Genomic DNA, 19,928 nt, shown 5'->3' with positions numbered 1-19,928 from the left:
AGAACGGCTCTTAAGCAAGAGGGGGGTTTTGTGCAAAAACGGAGCCTCATTAATTATACAAATGATGCTCAGCGATATTCCATGCTTAGCCTCATTTGCGTATTTCTTGCGCAAAATGGGAGCAGAATAGACATAGCCCTCCAGTGTAACATCCTTGGAACCTGATCAGTGCCGAACCAAAAAAATTGCCAAAGCATTTGTTGCTAGGATGTGAATATTATCTAGCAGCATTACCAACACTTCCACTGCTTAGTAGGCTCTTAGAAGTCATTTAGCAGTGAGTTAGAGCTAAATAACAGGACAAAACACTGAAATAAACTTTATGGAACTATGAAAAACTTGACCACACCCATAGCAAGTGGACATCCAGCTAACTAAAATCATGCCGGACCTTGAATTTGGTAGGGACCTATTTATGAGATAACAAAGACTGATAATAGTTGCAGTAACTAATGTGATATTTTAGAGAAGTTTTAAAAACACATTTATATCCCTAGGTCCTATAGCTTTACATGTATTTCTGGAATAAGAATTCATTTCTGTAGAAAGATGACTATTTTAGCATGACTGACTAGGGAGGTGTTATGCCACAGTAATTTCCCCAAGCCAAGAACAAAATTGTTGATAACATTAATTGAATTTCTGGATAATTAACAATGACAACATAGCCTGCTGATAATATGTGCAAATTGATCACTCGGTGCACAACAAGACACTTCAAAGCCAATGATAAATAGGATAGCCTCTAAGATGGCACTTCTGCCTCTTTACACACATGGGACAAATATCACCAGCAGCTAAACTAATTTCTAACTACTAAAACATGGTCTGGTAGCACTTTATAGATTAACAAAACATGTCTATAAAGTGCTACCAAACCATTTGTTGTTTTTTAAGTTTATCCTGTACAGACTAACCCGGCTACCCCCTGAAGATGGAACTACCAGTCTATCAAAACACCGACCAAAGAGAACAACCTATTTGTGCCCATGTACCAGCACTTGCAAGTATGACAAAAAGCATCAATAAACAGAACAGAGTATATAAGGGGCTTGGTCAACATATGATTTTTTAAATTCAGACACATGGGGCTCAGCCCTCAGCTGAGCTGGGCTCACACTGAAGAGGAAAACAGAGGTGGCCCTACATCACTTATCCACTTTTTTGTGTCACGGTGAGCCATGGGTGGGTGTATCCTGGTCAGCGGCTTATTGTGCTTGGGAAATGAATGGTGGAATAAAGAGTAAAAACAGGACTCAAAACAATCCTAGAAACCAAATTAAGGCATGCTTTATGCTGCTTTAAATGGCCCCACCTGGCAATGTCAAATTAGGAGCTGTTACACTGCTGACTACACTGCTGACTAATCACTAAGGGTACGTCTACACTACAACGTTAATTTGAACTAACTTAGTTAGTGGCTAAATCCGTGCCAGGTGCAGGGTCTGCTGGCTGGGTCCTGGCAGGCTTGCACCTGGCACGGGCACCGTAGCCAGCCCGTGCCCCTTTAAGGGGTCCGGAGCCGGGAGGGGGGCAGTAGAGTTTCTCTGGTGTTGGCCAGAGTGGCCACCAGGGAAACCTGGGGAGGGCTAGCCTCCCACTAGTTCGAATTAAGGGTCTACACAGCCCTTAATTCGAACTAGTAAGTTCGAACTAGGCTTAATCCTCGTGGAATGAGGATTACCTAGTTCGAACTAAGCACTCCGTTAGTTCGAATTAAATTCGAACTAACGGAGCGCTAGTGTAGCGCCTATGAAAGTTAGTTCGAACTAACGTCCGTTAGTTCGAACTAACTTTGTAGTGTAGACATACCCTAAGACAAGTGCCCTGGGAAACATCTCTGCACTAGAAGAGGCTGGAATACTGTGTTGAGTATTCCTGCTCTTTGCCAACTAAGTTTTGACCAGGGGAACCCTCAGCTGCCCATTTAAAGAAGGGATACAAGCACTTTGCATTGCTCCAGTTACATGAAGGGACCGTACTAGATCAGAGGATATGGGCTTCTATCTGTGCCATAGCACTTCCCTGGAAAGGACTGAAGCCCGAAGCTAGGCTAACTGATTTGAATCATTCCAAGTTGACACAGTTTGTAAATCCAATGATGGGGAGCTGCAGAGGCTATACAATTTTTCTGGTACCAAACAATCATCACAGGGAAATGAAATATTGGAGTATGAGTGGGAAATTAAATTTAAAAATCTAGGGAAACCTCCCTCAAAATACTTTCTAAACTTGCAAATGAATGAAAAAAGCACAAACACACTATCTAAGCCCAGTGGTTTTCTGCCAGGGGTATGTATATCACTGGAATACACAGAGGGCTTCCATGGGTACATCAACTCATCCAGATATTTGCCTAGTTTTATAACATGCTACATAAAAAGTGCTAGCAAAATCAGTACAAACTAAAATGTCATACAATGACTTGTTTCTATTTCTCTACATACCCCTTTATTCTGTATTTAAGTACATGTGGGCTACGTCCACACTGGCCACAATTTCTGGAAAAGCCATGCAAATCAGGTAAGTCAGGATAGGGAAATCCGCAGGGGATTTAAATATCCCCTGCGGATTTAAATAAACATGTCCACCGCTTTTTTTCCGGCTTGGGGAAAAGCCGGAAAAAAAGCGTCTAGACTGGTGCGATCCTCCGGAATAAAGCCCTTTAAAGTAGGAATAAGAGATCCTCCGGAAAAAGGCTTTATTCCGGAGGCTCACGCCAGTCTAGACGCTTTTTTTCCGGCTTTTCCCCAAGCCGGAAAAAAAGCGGCGGACATGTTTATTTAAATCCGCGGGCTATATTTAAATCCCCTGCGGATTTCCCTATCCTGACTTACCTGATTTGCATGGCTTTTCTGGAAATTGTGGCCAGCGTAGACGTAGTCTTATAGTCTAATGGATTTATTTTATAATTATATGGTAAAAATTAGAAAGTAAGCAATTTTTCACTAATAGTGTGCTGTGACCTTTTGTAGTTTTATGTAAGATTTTGTAAGCTTGTAGTTTTTAAGTGAGGTTTAACTCGAGGGTATGCAAGACAAATCAGGCTCCTGGAATCTGGAAAGGTTGAGACACACTGAGCTAGACAACTGTAGGCTATTCTGAATCTCCTAATTGATTTAGCACAGCTAAGACTTCCAGGCAGAAGTCTCCAGACCATTGACAACCATTAAGAAAGCACTAGCTGTAGTCAATAATGCATTCTCTATTAGTTGGAAGAAAATCAGATTTTCTTTTTCTTTGTCAAATGAATGCTAAAATAAATGGATACTGTAGCACAGCAGCTCAGTAGCATACTCTGAAATGTGAATTTAGTTTTTTTTTTCTGTGCTAACTGTTAAGGCTTTTCAAGTAAAATTCCTATCAATATAATTACAGGTTGGATTTCTACAGTATGAACTTCTGTAGTGAGGCAACATCTACGGTCCAACATCCATGCGGGGGCTCCCTGGAGGGAGCACTCATGAACAAAAGCCGGGCCTTGCACTCAACATCTCTTTCCCCAACCTTCCAGAGCTTCCCTCAGAGCCACAAATAGCTCATTTGTGGTGCTCAAGCTCAGGAAAGGAGGAGGAGGAGAGGGGACAGAGGGACACATGGGGAAGAAGCAGGGTTGCTGCAAGAGCTCCATGGGACTGCACTCCTGGCCCCCAGCTATGGGGTTCCACAGCCACCTGACTTTCCTCCTGATTGTCATTCTGTGCCCTTTTCTCCTCCTCCCTCCATTTTAACATTATACCTTTGACTATTTCAAATTAACGTTCTAGTATTTCTAGCACTTCTTGTCTTGTCTTCAAGGATTAACAGGTAAAGCCCCTATGAGGCTTTTACTCATTTACTCTTCTAATAATATGGGGAAATATCACATTACATCACTAAGGCTGTGTCCAGACTCCATGCCTCCGTCGACGGAGGCATGTAGATTAGCGAGATCGGAAGAGGGAAATGAAGCCGCGATTAAAATAATCGCGGCTTCATTTAAATTTAAATGGCTGCCCCGATCTGCCGATCAGCTGTTTGTCGGCAGATCGGGAGAGTCTGGACGCGATGCCCCGACAAAGAAGCCTTTCTTCATCGACACAGGTAAGCCTCGTGAAACCAGGTTTACCTGTGTCGATGAAGAAAGGCTTCTTTGTCGGGGCATCGCGTCCAGACTCTCCCGATCTGCCGACAAACAGCTGATCGGCAGATCGGGGCAGCCATTTAAATTTAAATGAAGCCGCGATTATTTTAATCGCGGCTTCATTTCCCTCTTCCGATCTGGCTAATCTACATGCCTCCGTCGACGGAGGCATGGAGTCTGGACACACCCTAATAGGCTACATCTAGACTATATTCCTCTATTGGCAGAGGGGTGTAGATAAAGCACTTCGAAAGGGCGAATGAAATGCGGATTTGAATTCCCTGTGCTTCATTTGCATAATTGTGTCATGGCGCTCTTTTGAAAAAGTGCTATTTCGAAATTGAAACCACAGTCTAGACGCGGTTCTTTCGAAAATGGGGCATAGCCATAGACTCAGGCATTTCTAATTGTTAAAGGGAATTTTCATGTTTAGTGCATTGCAACAGATTCAGCCCTCCACAATTAAAACAACTCCTCACCACCTAAACCACAGCACATATAAATACTTTTGCTGATGTTTTTCAATTTTTATATCTTCTGGCACTGCTGACTTTTTTCACTCTCCTTTCATTCCCCTCAAATTATGGGTAAAGAGTAAAATGAGGTCAACTGATTATATGCACAAAGCAAAACACTGACAGCTTTAAACCATAACTGTGCTTACACATATTCCTATGTTTAAATTTACACATACTAGTGTCTTCAATCATGTGCGTGAAACATATGTGTCTGAAGAACCAAATGCTGTAGTTCTTTTGAATTTTCTCTCTCTATTTATCCATATAAAGCTCCTTTAAACAGTCAGTGTTTGCCTACTAAATCATGTATTCAGTTATTATTTGTTTCTGGGAGTGCTCGATATATGTTAAGCATTTTCCAGACAGAAGAAGGCACTGTCCCTGCCATGAAGAGTTTTATGCAGCTAACTTACCACTATGTTGACTGAACATCAAAAGGCTTTGATCCTGTAAAAAGATCCATGCAAGTGGACCCTTTTCTCTTCATGAAGTCACACTGCAGTACATTTTCCAGTGTTGCAACCTAAAATATGGATACATAACTATAATTGTTTAAAGGATGCGAGCAAGATAGAAGTATTGCTTACAGGTGGGTATAGCTATACATTTCTGGGGGAAAGGAAAAGGAATAAGAAAGTTTAGGCTGATTATCAAGAAAAAACTACTACCAGATGGTGGAATACTCTTCTAAGAGGTAGGAAGCCCGACTGCATGAGATATTAAAGAAGTCAGGACAAAACAATAGAAAAAATATGCAGTAGGGGAACAATTCCACACTAGCAAGAGGGTTGGTTAGATGACCTTAAAAGGTTTCCACACTCCTCCCCAATTTTTAAATTCTATGCTGTTTCCTGAATTTTATTTCCTTCTTATAAAAATTGCACATCCCAGGATTTAGGATGTTCTCAAGGAAATGCAAGACCTATCATTGCACAGCAATGACAATTCTAATTTTACTGAAGCAGGCCTGTATGCAGGACTTTCTAGGGTGTGCACTTTTTTTGTAAATTTGGACTGCAATTTTTTAAGTATAAAGGAGTTCAAGATAGTCATCCAATGAGTATGCAGAAGAGAGGCAAATGAAAAATTTGAATGGAAACTGGGATTGGTTAAATTGTTTTGTTATAACATACTAAAAATTTACACAATAATAAAGGTTTTATAGAAATTATTTTCTGGGATCATGATGGCCAGCAATGATGCCCCCACTTTCTCGGCTGCCTCTGCCTGCTGTTGCTCTACCTGCTTGGTGAGGCCAATACCGGGGGAGTGAAGACAAGGCTTCTGGCCAGCAGGGCTGGGTGCGTGTCATTCCCGACCAGTGTGGTTGCTGTTCACCCAGCCCAGCTGCACTGCTACCAGCCCCACCCACCCATCCCTCTGCAACACAGCACTCTCCCATCCTCCTAACACAGTGTGCCAAAAAGTTTGAGTTTCCATTAGCAGTTGGTGGTCTGCGGAAAAGTTTGCATTGAGCCGTTAATTACATAATTATGCCTGAGTCAGTTTGCTAGTGCTGCAGCTAGAGTGAATGGTTTAATTTAACCAGCAAGAAAGGAAATATTAAATTATTAAACAGATTAAGCCCTTTAACTTTCTCATGTTAGTTTATCAAACTTCACTTTAAATAAAGTAAAATATTAATTACTGTCCAGCACAAAAGGTTTCAATGTTTTCTTTATTTATGGCAGGGGTGGGGAATCTTTTTTTGGACTGAAGGTCATTGACCCACAGAAAAATCAGTTGGGGACTACACAAGTGAGAAGCAAAAATACCCCTCCAAAAAACCCCAACTCTCACTGATGTGGCCTCCAATTGAGACACCTCACTCCTCTGGCACTCCATCCCTATGAAGTGAGGGGAAGGGACAGGGAGGACTGAGTTTTAGGGCTTCCCATGGTTCAGATTTAGTCTTCTGGGGTTTTGGAGTTAGTGGATTTGTGGCCCTACCCCGGGTGGAATGGGGTGAGAGTGCAGGATCTGGGTAGGAGGTGGGGTGCTGGAGCAGTCTGGGAGTAGGATGTCTTGCTAGGGGACAAAGAACGAGCAAGGGAAAATGCAGTGTGCGGCCAGGAGGGAGGGTGTAGGAGCAAGGGTGGAAGTAGAGTATCTGGCCCAGGGGAGGGTGCAGGAACAGGTTGGGCAAAGGGTGCCTTAGCAAGGGGAGGGTGCAGGTGCAAGAGAGGGTACATGAGCAGGCTGGTGGTTGGGTGCATGGCCAAGGAGCAGGCTGCTAGGAGCAGGCTGAGGGTGCGGGATCTCAGTGGGGAGTGGTGCAGGAGCACGGTAGGGGTATAGGATCTGGGCATGAGGGTTGGGAGCACTTAATTGCTTTTATGCCCCACACCTCTCCTAGGCTATGTGTTTCAGGCATGGTGTGCTGCTGTTCCCATTGGCCGGACTATGGCCAATGAGAGTAGTGGAGAAATTCTCCAGGCAGTGTGTCAGTGCACTGGTGTTTCCCCAGCTGGGGAAGAGGGAGGTGGAGCAGAAGCACTCAAAGTCACTTCTGGCTCCTCTTCATTCTACTTCTTCCACACAAGGCAGATGAAGTGGGGAGGCTTTGGGCTCCACCCCATCCCAGAGGAAAGCCAGTGCTGGTGGAATGCCAGCATGGGCTCCTTGCTGTGGGGAGAGGGAGGGAGGATGTAAGGAAGGGGGAGCTGAGCTTGAGTCATGGACCATATGCAAGTGGTGGCCACAGTTTGACAACCTCTCCCCTAACAGAAACACTTACGCTTACTTGGTGGGTGCATTCTCATCCTTCGCATCCCCCTGTGTACGCGCCTATGAAGGGAATAATCCTGCATTTGGAGGGAGATGGATTAGCTGATCTTCCAGATCATCTATATCTATTAGTAACGTTCAGAAGTGAATCTTATCTGGTATAATTTATGCTTCATTCCTTCCCACTCGGAGGTAAATTATATTACTACAGATTAACTCAGATTTTCTTGGAAATGCACCTACATAAGCATGTGAAACTTCTGAGGGGCTAGAAAGAAGAATGTAACATGGAACAACTATGAGGTGAGTCTAGCCAGTAAAACCTCTTCTTTAGCACCTTTCTCTTAGATACTTTTCCATCTACACCCCTTATCTTATATCCCCTTCAGGTGTAAACTACAATCAGTTAACTGAAATTAGTAAGTAAAATTAATTGGTGATATGTAATGAAATGTCAGTTATATGTTGATAACTGGGCATGAGTATAGGAGAATCTGAATCTAAATTAGTATAAATTACACATTGATATGTTTGGAAGAAGATATGAATTACCTCTGAATTTGGTATATCTGTATTTTACACCATTACAAGCAGCATAATGTCCTGCAAACTGCAGGGTATTTACTAGAAAACATTCTCGTATTTATTAAGAAGTAAAGGCACAAATCAGGAAACTTAATTGCTGTAATGCTAGTTGTGAGGAAAATACTTAAAAATATTCTAAAGAACTTGGAGAACACCTGAAAAAGCAGAGTTTGATTTAGGACAGCTACTCAGGCAGGGGAGTTCATGCTTAATTAAACAAGTTATTTGAAAATATTTCTGCTATGACAGATAAGAGAAATTCAGTAGATTCAGTAAACTAATTTACTCAATATGCATCTGACAAGATTCAGTGACAGAGATGAACGGATAATATAAAGAGTGATAGATGGAGGCTGATGTCCAGGGAAATTCCACATCCTAGGGGACAGCACACACAAAAAAATCTAACTATCTAAAGATTATCCAATGCATGAAGCTGTAAGCAGTTAAGCATGTGGTTTTTATTCAGATTCTTATCCTACCCCCATCACTGAGCATATTAAGAGGGCAAATACATTTCTGGACAAAGCTTCCATAATAAGTTGGTCTGAGAAAAAAACAGAGTAATCTCTAATAAAAACAAAAGAAAAAGAAAAAATAAACAACCCAGCCCACACACGCAGTAGAGCTAAATGAAAGTAAATCCACCATTTCATAAGTAACTATTATAATGAATACAGGGTGGGGTATACAAGATCATATTTCTTTATAGGTAAACACTGTGATAAAAACAGGGGAGGAGTATATATGTTCAAGCATCACTTGTGTAGTGGTCAATTGCGGAAGAACTTTGTACGTGTTAGTTTAGGGGTGGTGAGGCCTGCATTCTTCCCCCCCTTTTCCTTTCCCCTATATCTGATGAGCCAGAAGCAAGTCTTTGGGAATATACGCCACTTAAGATAAGCATTGTTGCCAGTATAGCAAGAACAAGTATGAGAGAAGAGTAAAGGGCAAGAACGCATAAACAATTCTGTTTATCCTAACGTACTAATCACGTAAACAGGGCCAAAGAACAAGAAGATCCAGATCAGAACCAGATCAATAACTAACAGCTAAGCCCTACATCAGCACTAATGAGTAAGCCCCGGAAATTTCCAAACTGTCAAACAAGGCAGGAAAACTCTATTTAAGGCTGCCTCAGAGCCTAGCAAAGCGGACCTCACCGATGGGCTTTGGGTACCAGTGCCTCAGAAGCCGAGACAACCTCCCACTTCATCCACTGCCTACCCGGGGTCCCAGGCTTGCAGGAAGGGATGTAAGATATGCTGCTTCTTTGTTATGTTGTTCTTCCATTTATGGGGCACAGCTGTTAGCTGTCAGGAAATAAACTGCTTGAGTTTGACAGATACCTGTGTGGCGTCCTTTGTACTTTGAGAGCCCACTGTCAAACCTGAGAATTACTCTGGCCGGCTACAACTTGTATCTTACCAAGCTTACCACTTGTAAGCTCTTTGAGGCAAGGGTTATATTGTCTCTGGGTGTCTATACATGGGGCTGAGGCCATGCCAGAACATTCATTTGAAACTAGTTAAAATGTAATTTTAAATTGGATTAGTTAAACCACATTAATCCCCAGCATGAACACTCTCATTCAGAATTAAAGTGACCTTAATTCAGTTTAGTTTAATTCAATTGTAAAGTAAATTAAACTACACTAAATTAAGGCCATTTTAATTCTGAGTAAAAACATCCATATACAGCTATAATGCAGTTTAGCTAATCCATTTTAAAATTACATCTTTAGTTAGCCGAGATTAATCTTCCTGGATGTCTTTATGAAGACAATCTCTATATATTTTTTTCAGATTTTAGTGTGAACACTGTATAAATAATAAAACTCCACCAGAACCAGCACCATCACAAGGTAGAGTGGTATACTATGGAGGTACTTAACATAACGTCATAATTAAAGCTGATTAGGGATTTACCCATACAATAGGACTGAAGTATCTATGTCTTTTTAAACTGTAAATCCTCCAAGGCATTTATTATCTCTTTTGTACATTTGAACAGCTCCCAATATATTGCAGTATCAAAATATAAATAATAGTAATGCACCTCTATTTACACATTCAAGATTGAATTTGCCACCATAATTCTTCAGAAGAGAATTAACATTTCAATGTACATGTGAAAGAAAACATATTTTTGTAAAGGAAAAGTTTTAACATACTCCCTCTCCAAAATGGTCCTGATAGTCTCTTTTTATTTCTTTTTGAGGATACCTCTCTAATCCATCATAAACCAAAACTAACCAACTTTAACAACTTCTGCTGTGTTTCAAAAGTATAAGCTTTTCTTTTCCTAAGCATTTGAGCAACCCCTGGAGTGCAAGAAACTGGCTGTACTATCACGGTGCTTGTGTGTGACAATCAGAAAGTCAAAAATCACTGATCTAGTTACCCTCTGTACATTGAATTGAAATTATATACATCAAATATTATATATGACTAGTGGAGAGTAAATTTGATTGTAAACTTCTTTTTGTATAAAAATAAGGTATTTCTAATAATCCAGGTAAGAAGTTTTCATTTTTCAATACGACTACACATCTTGACAGCTCTTGACAAACCCTATCCTAGAGGGTTTACAATCCAGACACAGATAGATATTTTAGTCCTGTTTTATGTTTAAATCTAAAGGCAACCTAAAAGTTGCTGTCAGTGCCTCCATAACATCCCAAGTCTACCTTCTGATGGAAATGTAAACACTTCTCATAGAGTGTGGTTTATCTGCAGGAGTCCCGAGAGGAACCAAAGTAAAGAGACATAACTGTCAAACAAACCAACTTCATCCATTGCACATACTGATTAGGTATTGAGAGTAACCTTGCCTCTAAATATTTAACATATAATAAATGATCTACACATAGGGAGCTAACCAAAATGTATTATTTGTACTTACCTCTAAGTAGTTACTATTATAAGAGACTCCTGATCTATTTCCAATTGGAAAAACAAATGAACTTAATGTAGAAAAACTCAAAACAAAGATGTGTTTAGTATCCATTTTCTTTATATTGTATTTCATTCATTTACTACTAATTCAAATAAAATGATATACTGTATTTACAAAGTGAATTAACACAATTTCTATTTAGTAAGGAAAGAGAAGAGAAGCAAGGAACAGAAATATTACTTTTAATTAACATTAAGCAATTATAGTCAATAGTTACATCCCTATGATATCCATAATATATGTCATGTTCATCTTTTTGTAGCTGATGCAGTACTGAATGCAAAACATTTAGTGAGAGAATGAAGGACAGAATTGTGTGTGTGTATGTAAAATCTTCCTTAAATATCAAATCACTTTTACAAAGAGCTGAAAAAGTTTTCAGCATACATGAATTTGTTGCTGCTTCTTATTGTTAGTGGATCTAAGAATAACTAGAACCCTTGGTCACAGATTTATGTATATAACATTAAAGCTTTGATACACATCTTGAAGATATTTCTGTGCTTCCTGAAGTGCCTGGTTTTATAAACTAACGAAGTCTATTTAAATTTCTGTTACACTAACAAATTGTCCTGGACTACTCATTGTTTTTCAGCTTACAGACTAACCAGGTTACCTCTCTGAGGGTACGTCTACACTACAGCGCTAGTTCGAACTAACTTAGTTCGAATTAGTTAATTCGAACTAAGCTAGTTCGAACTAACGCATCTAGAACTAAAAACTAGTTCGAACTAGCGTTTTGCTAGTTCGAACTAGTAAGTCCACATTGAGTGGACTCTGAACAGGGCTTAATGATGGCCGGAAGCAGTGCCGGCAGGGCATAAAAGGAGGACTTAGAGCATGGAGATGCTGTCTCAGGCTAGCCGAGGGCTGCGCTTAAAGGGTCCCGACCCCCACCCCGGACACACAGTTCTAAGGGGTGCCCCGCTTGCAAAGAAGTTCTGGCTTGGAGTGCCCTGAGTGCCCACACTGGGCACATCACACCACTCGGCCATCAGCCCGGCTGCACTTGCCGCAGGCTGCCATCTGGGGAGAGGGAGTAATTGGGGGGCTGCAGGAGAGCTTCCACCCCCAGAAGCCCGCAGAGCCAGCCCAGTCCTCCCCATCGGGGGCTCGTACCCCATTCCTCCCTCACCTCCTTCCACTTGCCCTTCCCTAGCCCCCCTTCTTATTGATGTACAAAATAAAGATAACGTTTCTTCCAACATTGACTCTGTCTTTATTGAACAAAACTGGGGGAGACTGGGAAAAGGAGGTGGGAGAGGGGAAGAGAAAGGCTGGGAGAGGGGAGGGCAACTAACATGATCAGGGGTTGGGAACAGGTCCCAGATGAAGAGAGGCTACAGAGAAAAGAGGAGATGGAGCGGGGACAGGATAGAGGTCTCTAAAAGCAGGATTTGGGTGGAGAGGGTGCATTCAGAAAAGTTCTTCCTGAGTTCCCATAAAGAAGGACTAGAGGACACCAAAGGAAAGGAATGGGTAGCAGGCTTGAAACTAGTAAGAGAAAGTTGTTGTTCTTGACAAAGCAAATAGTTAACCTGTGGAACTCCTTGCTGCAGGAGGCTGTGAAGGCTACAACTAGAACAGAGTTGAAAGGGAAGTGAGATAAAGTGATGGAGGTTGGGTCCATGGAGTCCTATTAGCCAGAGGGTAGGAGTGGTATCCCTGCCCAAAGTTTGTGGAAGGCTGGAGAGGGATGGCACGAGACAAATGGCTTGGTCATTGTCTTCGGTCCATCCCCTCCAGGGTCCCTAGGGTTGGCCGCTGTTGGCAGACAGGCTACTGGGCTAGATGGACCTTTGGTCTGACCCAGTACGGCCATTGTAAGCTCAGGGCTCAGTGTCGGGGGTCTCAGTGGACCCCCTTGATTTTCATGCACACCTGGTCCTGGGTGGCCAGGCTGGCAGCTCTCCTGCCCTAGACGGCCACTTTCCTGTGCCTAGTGCGGAGATCGTGGACGAGGTCCACGATGTCCGCACTAGCCCAGGAAGGTGCCCGCCTCTTGCGGTCCAGGGCAAGCTCCCGGGAGCCGCCAGCCTGGTCCCGGCAAGAGGGGGTGGGCTGGGGGGCATCGGGTGGGTGGCTCTGTGCCGTGCCAGGTGCAGGGTCTGCTAGCTGGGTGCTGGCAGGCTTGCACCTGGCACGGGCACCGTAGCCAGCCCGTGCCCCTTTAAGGGGTCCGGGGCCGGGAGGGGGGCATAGAGTTTCCCTGGTGTTGGCCAGAGTGGCCACCAGGGAAACCTGGGGAGGGCTAGCCTCCCACTAGTTCGAACTAAAGGGCTACACAGCCCTTAGTTCGAACTAGCTAGTTCGAACTAGGCGTTAGTCCTCGTAAAATGAGGTTTACCTAGTTCGAACTAAGCGCTCCGCTAGTTCGATTCAAATTCGAACTAGCGGAGCGCTAGTGTAGCGCATAGGAAAGTTAGTTCGAACTAACGTCCGTTAGTTCGAACTAACTTTCTAGTGTAGACATACCCTGAGATTTTGTTATGCTAACAGTAAGATCTGGAGCTGTATCTGTTAATTTAAGATGCTTATTTTTGAATAGCAATGAAAGTGAGGCTCCTGGAAATCTATGCGGGAGGTCCTGAGACAAGCAAAAGAAAACAAACATAAACAGTTGATTATTACTCTTATTTAAGATTAAATGCCTCCAGTCTTGCAAGAAATGGCATTTCTCTCTGCAAATGTAATCCACTTTAGTCCCAACTTCAGCAAAGCATTTAAGCTACTGCACTATTTCTTCCCAAGGTGCCTTGTCCCTCTATTTTCCTACAGCTTCAGGGTGTAGCCGAGTTAGTCTGTTACGGAAAAAAACAACAAATGGTCTGGTAGCACTCTATAGACGCTCTAGCTTTCTGCCACCCACCACCCTTCCTTTTTTTCCCCTCTCCTTCCCCTCTCCTATTTATTTTATGTGTGCACATCCTAAACTCATAACTCAGGTCTGAAGAAGTGGGCTGTGCCCACAAAAGCTCATGATACCGTCTAAACGTTTTGTTAGTCTATAAAGTGCTACCAACCATTTGTTGTTATTTTCCTGCAGCCTTTCTTTACCCACCTATCAAGAAACAAATGATTACATCTATCAGAACCAGGAAACCTGCCCAAAAGTAAGGCACTGAATAATCATGGTACTAAAGAAGCACTCAAGGAAGACAAAGCAGTTGCAGGTGTGTTAAATGAACTGTTTTGCAGTGGTCTTCCCTGAAGAGGATGGAAGTTCCCACACCTGAGCCATTATTGTAAGATGATAAATCTGAACTGGGACTGGATGATAGGGAATGAATCACTCAATAAATCAGTCGTTTCTGTTCATTCCCTCTGAAGCATCTGGTGTACCACAGATTTCTTTCAGTGCCTGTTTTTCCAAGCTCTGAAATTTATGGCACTAGGGTCCCACAGGAGAAGACATTAGAACCTACACTTCCTAAAGGAACTCATAATTACAAAGATATATTGAGGATTCTGGAAGAGAAGTTCATAGGTGGAGGCTTGTGTAGATATAACCTTACAGATTTCCTGGGACGTCCACTTCAGAGAAGGGATGATTCTAGGAAAATATGGGAGGTGGCATCCCTAGCGTTGAGAATCCTCTTTTATAGGACTCCAGAGTAGTGTTCCTTCCAATTTTGTTCCATCCACATGCAGAAAAAATTTCCTTATGTGCACCCAGGAATTTGTGAATATGCACCACCAATAGAAACACATGTTATTGGCTATAGGTGGCTGTGGATGCTCTACTAATCAGCAGGGTGGCATTTGAATCTCTCCCGGGTGGCCACCAAACTGCTCAGTTTACAGTGAACACATAAGAACAGAAGAATGGCCATACTGGGTAAGACGAAAGGTCCAGACAGTGGCCAGTGCCAGGTGCCCCAGAGGAGATGGACCAAAGACAATGATTAAGTGATTTGTCTCCTGCCATCCTTATCCAGCCTCTGACAAACAGAGGCCAGGGACACCATTTCTATCCCCTGGCTAATAGCCTTTTATGGACCTAATCTTCATGAAATTATCTAGCTTCTTTTTAAACTCAGTTATAGTCCTAGCCTTCCTAGCCTCCTCTGGCAAGGAGTTCCACAGGTTGACTACGCACTGTGTGAAGAAGAACTTTCTTTTATTAGTTTTAAACCTGCTACCCATTTGGTGTCCTCTTGTTCTTCTATTATAGGAACTAATAAATAACTTTTCTTTACTCACCCTCTCCACACCACTCATGATTTTATATACCTCTATCATATCCTCCCTTCGTCTCCTCTTTTCTAAACTGAAAAGTACCAGTTGCTTTAGCCTCTCTTCAAATGGGATCCGTTCCAACCCCCTAATCATTTTAATTGCCCTTTTTTGAACCCTTTCCAAGGCCAAAATATCTTTTTTGAGGTGAGGAGACCACATCTGTACACAGTATTCAAGATGTGGGTGCACCACAGTTTTATACAGGGGCAGTAAGATATTATGTCTTATTTTCTATGCCTTTCTTAATAATTCCTAACATCCTATTTGCCTTTTTGACCGCCACTGCACACTGTGTAGAAGTTTTCAGAGAACTATCCACGATAACTCCAAGATCTCTTTCCTGATTTGTCGTAGCCAAATTAGTTCCCATCTTACTGTACGTATAGTTGGGGTTATTTTTCCCGATGTGCATTACTTTACAAATATCCACATTAAATTTAATTTGCCATTTTGTTTCCCAATCACTCAGTTTGATGAGATCTTTTTGAAGTTCTTCACAGTCTGCTTCTGTCTTGACTATCTTAAACAGTTTAATATCATCCGCAAACCTTACCACCTCACCCCTTTTCCAAGATCATTTATGAATAAGTTGAACAGGATTGGTCCCAAGACTGACCCACTAGTTACCCCTCTCTATTCTGAAAATTTATCATTTATTCCTGCCCTTTGTTTCCTGTCTTTTAACTGAGGTATATTATTGAAAGACAAGATGAATCACCATGATTTCCATAAATTAGATACTTTCAGAATTTCATAGGTTCTAAAATACCATTGTTATTGAGAATAGTGATAGAGATGTAGCCATGTTACGAAAGCTCATCACCTAATAAATAATCTTGTTAGTCTTTAAAGTGCTGCATAGTCCTGTTGAATGTTATTGAGGTATGATTTGTCTTTTAAAATGTATTTAACAGACATTGTATTTATCTTAAATCCTTAGATGCAGTATGCATTGTTACATTAACAAATATTGTAAATAAGCAAAACCAAAATACCTTGACACAGCACAGGAAATATTAATATCTTAAAGGCATCCCTAAATTTGGGAACTAAATTTAATGGCTAGCATTAAATTTATGCTTAGCAAAGATGCAGGAAAGTAGAATCTGACATAATAAAAAATTTCACCAACTTTTAGGGATTTAATGAAACCAAAATGATTACAAGTTTCCCTTCCCATATTTCAGAACATATTTTTCATTTCAGCACTGCAGGAAGGAGTACTGCGGAAAGGGACCCAGGGATCATAGTGGACCACAAGCTAAATATGAGTCACCAGTGTGACACACTTACCAAAAAAAAAAAAGCAAATATGATTCTGGGATGCATTAACAGGAGTGCTGTGAACAAGACATAAGTAGTAGTTTTTCTTCTTTACACTGATTAGGCCTCAATTGGAGTCTTGTGTCCAATTCTGTGTACCATATTTCAAGAAAAATGTGGAGAAATTGGAGAGGGTCCAGAGAAAAACAACAAAAATGATTAAAGGTCTAGAAAACATGACCTTTGAGGGAAGACCAAAAGAATTAGGTTTGTGGAGTTTAGAAAAAGAGACAACTGAGAGAAGACATGATAGAAGCTTTCAAATATCTAAAAGGGTATTACAGGGAAGGAGAAAAATTGTTCTCCTCGGCCTCTGGTAATAGGACAAGAAGTAATGGGCTTAAATTTCAGCAAGGGAAGTTTAGGTTTGACCTTAGGAAAAACTGTGGAATGTCCATCATTGGAGATATTTAAGAGCAGGTTGGATAGACATCTATCAGGGATGATCTAGACAGTGTCTGGTCCTGTCATGAGAGCAGGGGACTGGATTTGATGACCTCCTGAGGTCCCTTCTAGTTCTAGTGTTCTAAGATTCTATGATTTTCCTATTTAAAATACTGGAAATTTCAGCTTATTCTTAATACTCAGAGTAAATCATTTAAAAAAGATAGTATTTGATCATTAAAAATTATTACAATATGATAGGGACAGCTACAATAAGATCTGTCTCTATATGCAACAAAAATATTGAAAGAAAAATATTGGAAAAATGTTCTGTAACTTTCTGTTGTCATCAATACATTTTTTTAAGAAACAGCCACAGATAATATTTTTGACTTCTCCAAGTGTATTTTTCTTTCATTTTTGCAGCTTGTTTTTATTTAAAATTATAATTGTCCTAAGCTTTGCAGCTACTTGTTTCCCATAAGTAAATTCATAGTGGGTATTACAGTGACACATTTAAAAAGGTTTTAATTTCCTAAAGCTATTAAAAAAAGCTCTTTGTAGAAAACAAGTGTTTGAAGTTCAAATGAAAGACAATATCTGAATAACACTAATCCGCAAGAGAATTCATGGCACCTGCCAGGCACTGGAAATGTTTTATAAATGTTGTCTTCTGCAAAGTCGACTGCAAACATCGTAAGGACTTTTGTAAATATGTCTAACAGACTCTTTGTTTGAGTAGAAATATTGAACTTCCCACCATCATGATTATAAACGAGAAAAGATTATTCTAGGGGTTTTTTTTAAATATTTGACTAATAGCCACTCTCTTTTACTCTGATATTAAGTTTTCAGAATGCACATACATTTAAGTGTTTGAAAATCCTTTTTTAAAAAATATAGTACAAAGGGTTACAAAAAAGCCTACGTGACACATATTTGTAGGTAAACACATAGTAAAATGAACTGGAAAATAAAGGATCACTTGAAGCTTGATGCTCAATATCTGAGTAAACTGCAATGCAGCTGAGAAGTGTGGCTTATTATAGGAAAGAAAATTATGATTTTATATTAGAAAATATTTGTTTATTTGGGACACAACGCCACATCCTGTGTGTCTGAATTTTCTAGTGATAAAAATAACTAGATATTAATTTTCAAACTACATCAAATTAATTTGACCTGATCCATTCAAATTTCACTCTTTTAATTAAGTATAATCTTTACAAGCTGATGTTTTAAAAGAATTGAAAGCTAAATTAACCATAAATCCCCAGAAAAAATAGCTGGACATATAACACTTTAAAGTTTTGTGATGTACTATATCAAAAGTCATTTATGATACTTTAAAGGGATACTGAAATATTAAAATATCTGAAACAATATTTGTCACGAATATTAAATAAATGCAATAGTTTACTTTATAATGAAGTATAGTTTTAATAATGAAATAAGTTTAAAATACAATCTACTTTTAACCTTTATAGGTTATGTGTGTACTTACTTCAGTATTGACAATAGTAATTTATTCACTTTCACTTGGATACATAATCAGTTTCTAATGAATGTCTCTTTCTATTTGTTGTGAGCAAGAAGAATGCTATGGTACAAACTTACAAACACTACATAGAAAAGTTTTAAGCCAGACAAAACTGTTTGCTTTTAACTTCTTCCTCACCCCCCATATTTTATTGGAACAATCAAACATTCTTTTCATCTATATATGCTCAAATAGATATTATAACAACATAGTTAAAGTAGGACTTAGTTCACCATTATGTTATTTGGATTGGTGCTGATGTAATTCCATTGATGGCAGTACAGTTTGAACAAAGTAAATTGGAGTAATAAAGGTAAGATAAAACCAGTATTAATTAGCTGTATCATCATTATCATCATCACAATATTTATTTATCTGTTGTGTTTGTGTATGTAATATTGTGATACAAGACAGGTTATTAATAACAAATGAAAAAACAGCACACCAGCATATTTTTTTCTTAGGAGATATTTTCAAACTGTGCCCTTAGCTGATCAAAAGAGAAAACAACATGAACTATTTGATCAAAACTCCTACCTACATTTAACATCACAAAAAATAAATCCACATTGGTTTTTCCTCGTATGGAAACTTCCTCCTATGTAACTTTCTCTCAGTACACTTAGTAATTTTCAATCAAAACTGGCTACCATTTTGATTGCAATTTTCATTTTATTACAAATTACTCCTTGTGACATGTTGCCCCACTTTTTAGGGTTCCTGAAGGTTCCTCTGAGCTTTCCCATTCCACCAGCCTGGACACTCTTACCCTGTCCTGCTGCATGCACACAGGTAGGGACACACCCAGCTTCAGAATGACTTCAAGACTGGAATCAGTGCTGTGTAAGCAGGCTTTCAGCTAGGAAATTGTCCAGAACTCATGAAATGTAAGTCAAAAATTATATTGTCTTGCACAGAATTCTATACAGCATAACCTCATAAAATCCACCCCTCTCTCAATGTGGAGGAAGACACACACAGCTTTTTGTTCCCCAGCATTTATAAACTGCAAAACGTGGTTTAGCTTCTAAGTGATTATAATGGATAGCAAACAGATCAAAGCAGATCATTGTCATTGAGCAAATAAAATAAATACACAAACTAAGCTTAAACACAATAAAGAAATTGGCTACAAATAATAATTCTCACACTAAATTCTGCTTTAGGTAGGTTGCAGAATATCTTGAAGACAAAACTGCTTTTGCTTACAGCTAAAATTTCCAGGTATATAATTCACATGCTAAACACCATTCATAGCCTGGGTTCAGTACCCTCCTTCCCCTTTCCCTTTTGTCTTTGTTTCTCAGATGTTTCCAGCAGTCATCTTGGGTGGGGATTCAGTGAAGCATGAAACCAGTTTAATCCACTTCCCAGCCTTAAGTAGGATTTGCATAAGGTGGGAATCTGATGTTTCCCAGTATGACACACACCCTTTCTTAGTGGAAAAACACTGTAAATCCAAGATGGGCTTCAGGTTCAGGTGACATGATCACATGACCTTGCAGTGTCAAATAAGCATCCCAGGAAACTT

General features: G+C 40.3%; 1 protein-coding gene across 3 annotated transcripts in view; it reads right to left on the bottom strand.

The window, feature by feature from the left end:
* Positions 1–19,928, bottom strand: part of PTPRD (protein tyrosine phosphatase receptor type D) — a 1,795,899-nt gene that overhangs the window by 1,182,254 nt on the left and 593,717 nt on the right. The window lies entirely within an intron of this gene.

The sequence above is a fragment of the Pelodiscus sinensis genome, chromosome 6 (genome assembly GCF_052426305.1).
Source record: "Pelodiscus sinensis isolate ZL-2025 chromosome 6, ASM5242630v1, whole genome shotgun sequence".
NCBI lineage: Eukaryota > Metazoa > Chordata > Testudines > Trionychidae > Pelodiscus > Pelodiscus sinensis.
This window is presented reverse-complemented; position numbering and strand designations above follow the sequence as displayed.